Source organism: Ranitomeya variabilis, chromosome 5 (genome assembly GCF_051348905.1).
Source record: "Ranitomeya variabilis isolate aRanVar5 chromosome 5, aRanVar5.hap1, whole genome shotgun sequence".
In the NCBI taxonomy this organism is placed as follows: Eukaryota; Metazoa; Chordata; class Amphibia; order Anura; family Dendrobatidae; genus Ranitomeya; species Ranitomeya variabilis.
The window spans coordinates 109,333,825-109,340,071 of NC_135236.1; positions in this window are offsets into that span (position 1 = coordinate 109,333,825).

Genomic DNA, 6,247 nt, shown 5'->3' on the forward strand with positions numbered 1-6,247 from the left:
TATCTTCTGGATTAAAGAACTGTGAATCATGAACTGTGCATGATCAAGACTTTGCCTGTAAATAGTTTGCACCTTCTTAAAGGTGCTCCCTACTGGTTTTACAAAAAGAAAAGAAGCTTTTTGAAGAGACTGCTTTGTGAAAGTTATTATTGCTGCTGTTTTTAAAGTTAACAATTGACTAGAGTATTGTTTGCCCTACCTCAGTACCAAAGGTCAAATCCCAGCTTGTTACAGGGATTAAAAATGTCAACAATTGCTGTTACATGTTTGAATTGCTTGCTTATCTTTGTTACAGGTTTAAAAATGGACATTGCGGTAATGGACAATGCTTACCCAAAGACTTTTCTTGTAAATAGTTTGGCACCTCCAAGGTGCACCCTGGTTCTGCCCACTTTGCTGGCATGGGTAGAACCTTGTTTGCTTCATCTGACCAAAAACAATACTGGATGAACCTTTATAAACTTGTTTTTGCAACTTTAAAGTGTCCTCACCTCCCATGAAGGGAAGCATCAGTTTATTTTAATTTGTTTTATAGCATTTTAAAAATTTGTATGTTTTTTTGCTAACATGTAACTGTTGTTTTCTTTTCACTGTCCGGGAGTACTGGATTTAACAGGGGGAGTGCGGCGCCCCAGGGTCCTGGTCATCACAGTGGTATCGCTTTCTTCTCAGGGAGAGTGATACGTTTGGAGACAAAGAAGGATAACTGCATCCAGGTATCACAAACATGCAACACATTTCACACTCCAGACCACCAGGGGGAGCTTCTGCTCCTATTTATTAGGTCACTCCCCATAAATATATAACTGGTAGACTGTAGGGAAAGTTAGAATGTTCCAGACTAGGGTTGAGCGAAACGGATTGTTCATTTTCATAAGTCGCCGACTTTTGGCAAAGTCGGCGTCTCATGAAACCCGACCCGATCCCTGTGTGGGGTCGGCCATGCGGTACGCGACTTTCGCGCCAGAGTCGCGTTTCAATGACGCTAAAAGCGCCATTTCTCAGCCAATGAAGGTGGACGCAGAGTGTGGGCAGCGTGATGACATAGATCTCAATCCCCACCATCTTAGAGAAGGGCATTGCAGTGATTGGCTTGCTTTCTGCCGCGTCACAGAAGCTATAAAGGGGCGTTCCCGCTGACCGCCATCTTACTGCTGATGATCTGAGGGTAGGGAGAGGTGCCGCTTCGTCAGAAGCAGGGATAGACAGTGTTAGGCAGGGTGCATTCACCCCCAAACCGCTTGTGCTGTAGCGATTTCCACTGTCCAACACCACCTTTTGTTTGCAGGACAGTGGAAGCTACATTTTTTTTCCTCAGCGCTGTAGCTCATTGGGCTGCCCTAGAAGGCTCCCTGATAGCTGCGTTGCTGTGTGTGTACGCCGCTGTGCAAACCAACTGCTTTTTTCAAAGCACAAATCCTGTTGTTCCTTCCTTTCTGCACAGCTATCTTGTTTGTTTGTCCACACTTTTGTGTGCAGCAGTCCTTTTTATAGCTGCCTGCCATACTTTTCTGAGATTACTGCAGGGAGATAAAGATTGGCAAGTCTGCCTCTGTGCCAGTGCTGTGTGTGGCATCTGTCTCTCATTGTGTGCCACAGAAAACCTAGTGTGTAATATTGTTTTTTTTGTTTTTTATTTTTTTTTAATTCTCCCTGAAAAAAAAAAATAGTGGGAGATAAAGACTGGCAAATCTGCCTCTGTGCCAGTGCTGTGTGTGGCATCTGTCTCTCCTTGTGTGCCACCGAAAACCAGTGTGTAATATTGGGCCATTTTTTTTTTTTTTTTGGTAAATTCTCCCTGTAAAAAAAATAATTAATAGTGGGAGATAGAGATTGGCAAGTCTGCCTCTGTGCAAGTCCAGTGTGTGGCATCTGTCTCTCCTTGTGTGCCACCGAAAACCAGTGTGTAATATTGGGCAATTTTTTATTTTTTGGTAAATTCTCCCTGTAAAAAAAATAATTAATAGTGGGAGATAAAGATTGGCAAGTCTGCCTCTGTGCCAGTGCTGTGTGTGGCATCTGTCTCTCCTTGTGTGCCACCAAAAACCAGAGTGTAATACTGGGCCATTTTTTTTTTTTGGTAAATTCTCCCTGTAAAAAAATTATTAATAGTGGTAGATAAAGATTGGCAAGTCTGCCTCTGTGCCAGTGCTGTGTGTGGCATCTGTCTCTCCTTGTGTGCCACCGAAAACCAGTGTGTAATACTGGGCCGTTTTTTTTGGGGGGGTAAATTATCCCTGTAAAAAAAATAATTAATAGTGGGAGATAAAGATTGGCAAGTCTGCCTCTGTGCCAGTGCTGTGTGTGGCATCTGTCTCTCCTTGTGTGCCACCGAAAACCAGTGTGTAATATTGGGCCATTTTTTTTTTTTTTGGTAAATTCTCCCTGTAAAAAAAAAAATTAATAGTGGGAGATAAAGATTGGCAAGTCTGCCTCTGTGCCAGTCCTGTGTGTGGCATCTGTCTCTCCTTGTGTGCCACCGAAAACCAGTGTGTAATATTGGGCAATTTTTTTTTTTTTTGGTAAATTCTCCCTGTAAAAAAAATAATTAATAGTGGGAGATAGAGATTGGCAAGTCTGCCTCTGTGCCAGTCCTGTGTGTGGCATCTGTCTCTCCTTGTGTGCCACCGAAAACCAGTGTGTAATATTGGGCAATTTTTTATTTTTTGGTAAATACTCCCTGTAAAAAAAATAATTAATAGTGGGAGATAAAGATTGGCAAGTCTGCCTCTGTGCCAGTGCTGTGTGTGGCATCTGTCTCTCCTTGTGTGCCACCAAAAACCAGTGTGTAATACTGGGCCATTTTTTTTTTTTGGTAAATTCTCCCTGTAAAAAAAATAATTAATAGTGGGAGATAAAGATTGGCAAGTCTGCCTCTGTGCCAGTCCTGTGTGTGGCATCTGTCTCTTCTTGTGTGCCACCGAAAACCAGTGTGTAATATTGGGCAATTTTTTTTTTTTGTAAATTCTCCCTGTAAAAAAAATTATTAATAGTGGGAGATAAAGATTGGCAAGTCTGCCTCTGTGCCAGTGCTGTGTGTGGCATCTGTCTCTCCTTGTGTGCCACCGAAAACCAGTGTGTAATACTGGGCCATTTTTTTTGGGGGGGTAAATTCTCCCTGTAAAAAAAATAATTAATAGTGGGAGATAAAGATTGGCAAGTCTGCCTCTGTGCCAGTCCTGTGTGTGGCATCTGTCTCTCCTTGTGTGCCACCGAAAACCAGTGTGTAATATTGGGACATTTTTTTTTTTTTGGTAAATTCTCCCTGTAAAAAAAATAAATAATATTGGGAGATAAAGATTGGCAAGTCTGCCTCTGTGCCAGTGCTGTGTGTGGCATCTGTCTCTCCTTGTGTGCCACCGAAAACCAGTGTGTAATATTGGGCCATTTTTTTTTTTGGTAAATTCTCCCTGTAAAAAAATAATTAATAGTGGGAGATAAAGATTGGCAAGTCTGCCTCTGTGCCAGTCCTGTGTGTGGCATCTGTCTCTTCTTGTGTGCCACCGAAAACCAGTGTGTAATATTGGGCAATTTTTTTTTTTTGTAAATTCTCCCTGTAAAAAAAATTATTAATAGTGGGAGATAAAGATTGGCAAGTCTGCCTCTGTGCCAGTGCTGTGTGTGGCATCTGTCTCTCCTTGTGTGCCACCGAAAACCAGTGTGTAATACTGGGCCATTTTTTTTGGGGGGGTAAATTCTCCCTGTAAAAAAAATAATTAATAGTGGGAGATAAAGATTGGCAAGTCTGCCTCTGTGCCAGTCCTGTGTGTGGCATCTGTCTCTCCTTGTGTGCCACCGAAAACCAGTGTGTAATATTGGGACATTTTTTTTTTTTTGGTAAATTCTCCCTGTAAAAAAAATAAATAATATTGGGAGATAAAGATTGGCAAGTCTGCCTCTGTGCCAGTGCTGTGTGTGGCATCTGTCTCTCCTTGTGTGCCACCGAAAACCAGTGTGTAATATTGGGCCATTTTTTTTTTTGGTAAATTCTCCCTGTAAAAAAATAATTAATAGTGGGAGATAAAGATTGGCAAATCTGCCTCTGTGCCAGTCCTGTGTGTGGCATCTGTCTCTCCTTGTGTGCCACCGAAAACCAGTGTGTAATATTGGGCAATTTTTTATTTTTTGGTAAATTCTCCCTGTAAAAAAAATAATTAATAGTGGGAGATAAAGATTGGTAAGTCTGCCTCTGTGCCAGTGCTGTGTGTGGCATCTGTCTCTCCTTGTGTGCCACCGAAAACCAGTGTGTAATACTGGGCCATTTTTTTTTTCGGGTAAATTCTCCCTGTAAAAAAAATAATTAATAGTGGGAGATAAAGATTGGCAAGTCTGCCTCTGTGCCAGTCCTGTGTGTGGCATCTGTCTCTCCTTGTGTGCCACCGAAAACCAGTGTGTAATATTGTGCAATTTTTTTTTTTTGTAAATTCTCCCTGTAAAAAAAATAATTAATAGTGGGAGATAAAGATTGGCAAGTCTGCCTTTGTGCCAGTCCTGTGTGTGGCATCTGTCTCTCCTTGTGTGCCACCGAAAACCAGTGTGTAATACTGGGCCATTTTTTTGGGGGGGGTAAATTCTCCCTGTAAAAAAAAAAATTAATAGTGGGAGATAAAGATTGGCAAGTCTGCCTCTGTGCCAGTCCTGTGTGTGGCATCTGTCTCTCCTTGTGTGCCACCGAAAACCAGTGTGTAATATTGGGCCATTTTTTTTTTGGGGGGGGGTAAATTCTCCCTGTAAAAAAAATAATTAATAGTGGGAGATAAAGATTGGCAAGTCTGCCTCTGTGCCAGTGCTTTGAGTGGCATCTGTCTCTCCTTGTGTGCCACCGAAAACCAGTGTGTAATATTGGGCCATTTTTTTTTTCTGGTAAATTCTCCCTGTAAAAAAAATAATTAATAGTGGGAGATAAAGAATGGCAAGTCTGCCTCTGTGCCAGTCCTGTGTGTGGCATCTGTCTCTCCTTGTGTGCCACCAAAAACCAGTGTGTAGTATTGGGCCATTTTTTTTGGGGGGGTAAATTCTCCCTGTAAAAAAAATTATTAATAGTGGGAGATAAATATTGGCAAGTCTGCCTCTGTGCCAGTGCTGTGTGTGGCATCTGTCTCTCCTTGTGTGCCACCGAAAACCAGTGTGTAATACTGGGCCTTTTTTTTTCGGGTAAATTCTCCCTGTAAAAAAAAAAAATAGTGGGAGATTAAGATTGGCATTTCTGCTTGAGTGCCGGTCCTGTTTGTGCCATCTGTCTCAAATTATTGGGGCACAGAAAACCTAGTGTGTAACATTGGGCCTGATTTTCCTTTCAGTGTCAGGCACCTATAAAGGTATATCTAAATCCTACAGAAGTTTGAGTTCACCTTATAAGTTGTTTTACAGTAACAAATACCGTTACTTTGGTTACGTTTTGCAAACAATGAGGAAGTCTGGTGGAAGAGGTCGTGGCCGTGGGCGGTCATTGTCAGCTGGTAATGATGGTAGTGGTGGTGGAGCATCAGGTGGTCGTGGTAAAAGCAGTACAGCACCTAAGTCTCGAGTTGTTGAGCCAGGTTCGTCGTCTGGCTACACAAGGCCTCGAACGCTCTCTTTTCTGGGAGTAGGAAAACCACTTTTGAAGCCGGAGCAGGAGGAACAAGTATTGGCTTTCATTGCTGACTCTGCCTCTAGCTCTTTCGCCTCCTCCTCGGAAAGTGCCAAATGTCAGAGCAGTGCATCGTCAGTGGATGCTCCCGGTCAGGAACAAGTCGCTTCCTTGTGTCCTTCACCCAGAACAACAGTAAAGGATGCGTCAGTCGACACAACAGGTTACTCCATGGAGCTCTTTACACATACCGTTCCTGGGTTAGACAGTGAAACAGTTAACAGGCCATGCCCATTAGAAGTTGAATCGGACATGGAGTGCACAGATGCACAGCCACAGCCAGATTACTATGCTGTTCCTTTGACTCAGACCAGAACATTGCCCTCGCAGTGTACTGAGGCAGAATCAAAACCAGCGGAGACTATGGTGTCCCGTCATGAACGCTATACCACTGGCTTACACGGTGACACAGACGAAGTTGCACACGACATAGAAGAGGAGGTCATAGATGACCCAGTTGTTGACCCCGATTGGCAGCCATTGGGGGAACAGGGTGCAGGCGGCAGTAGTTCTGAAGCGGAGGAGGAGGAGCCACAGCAGGCATCAACATCACAACAGGTTCCATCTGCCGGGCCCGTATCTGGCCAAAAACGCTTGGCAAAACCAAAACCAGTT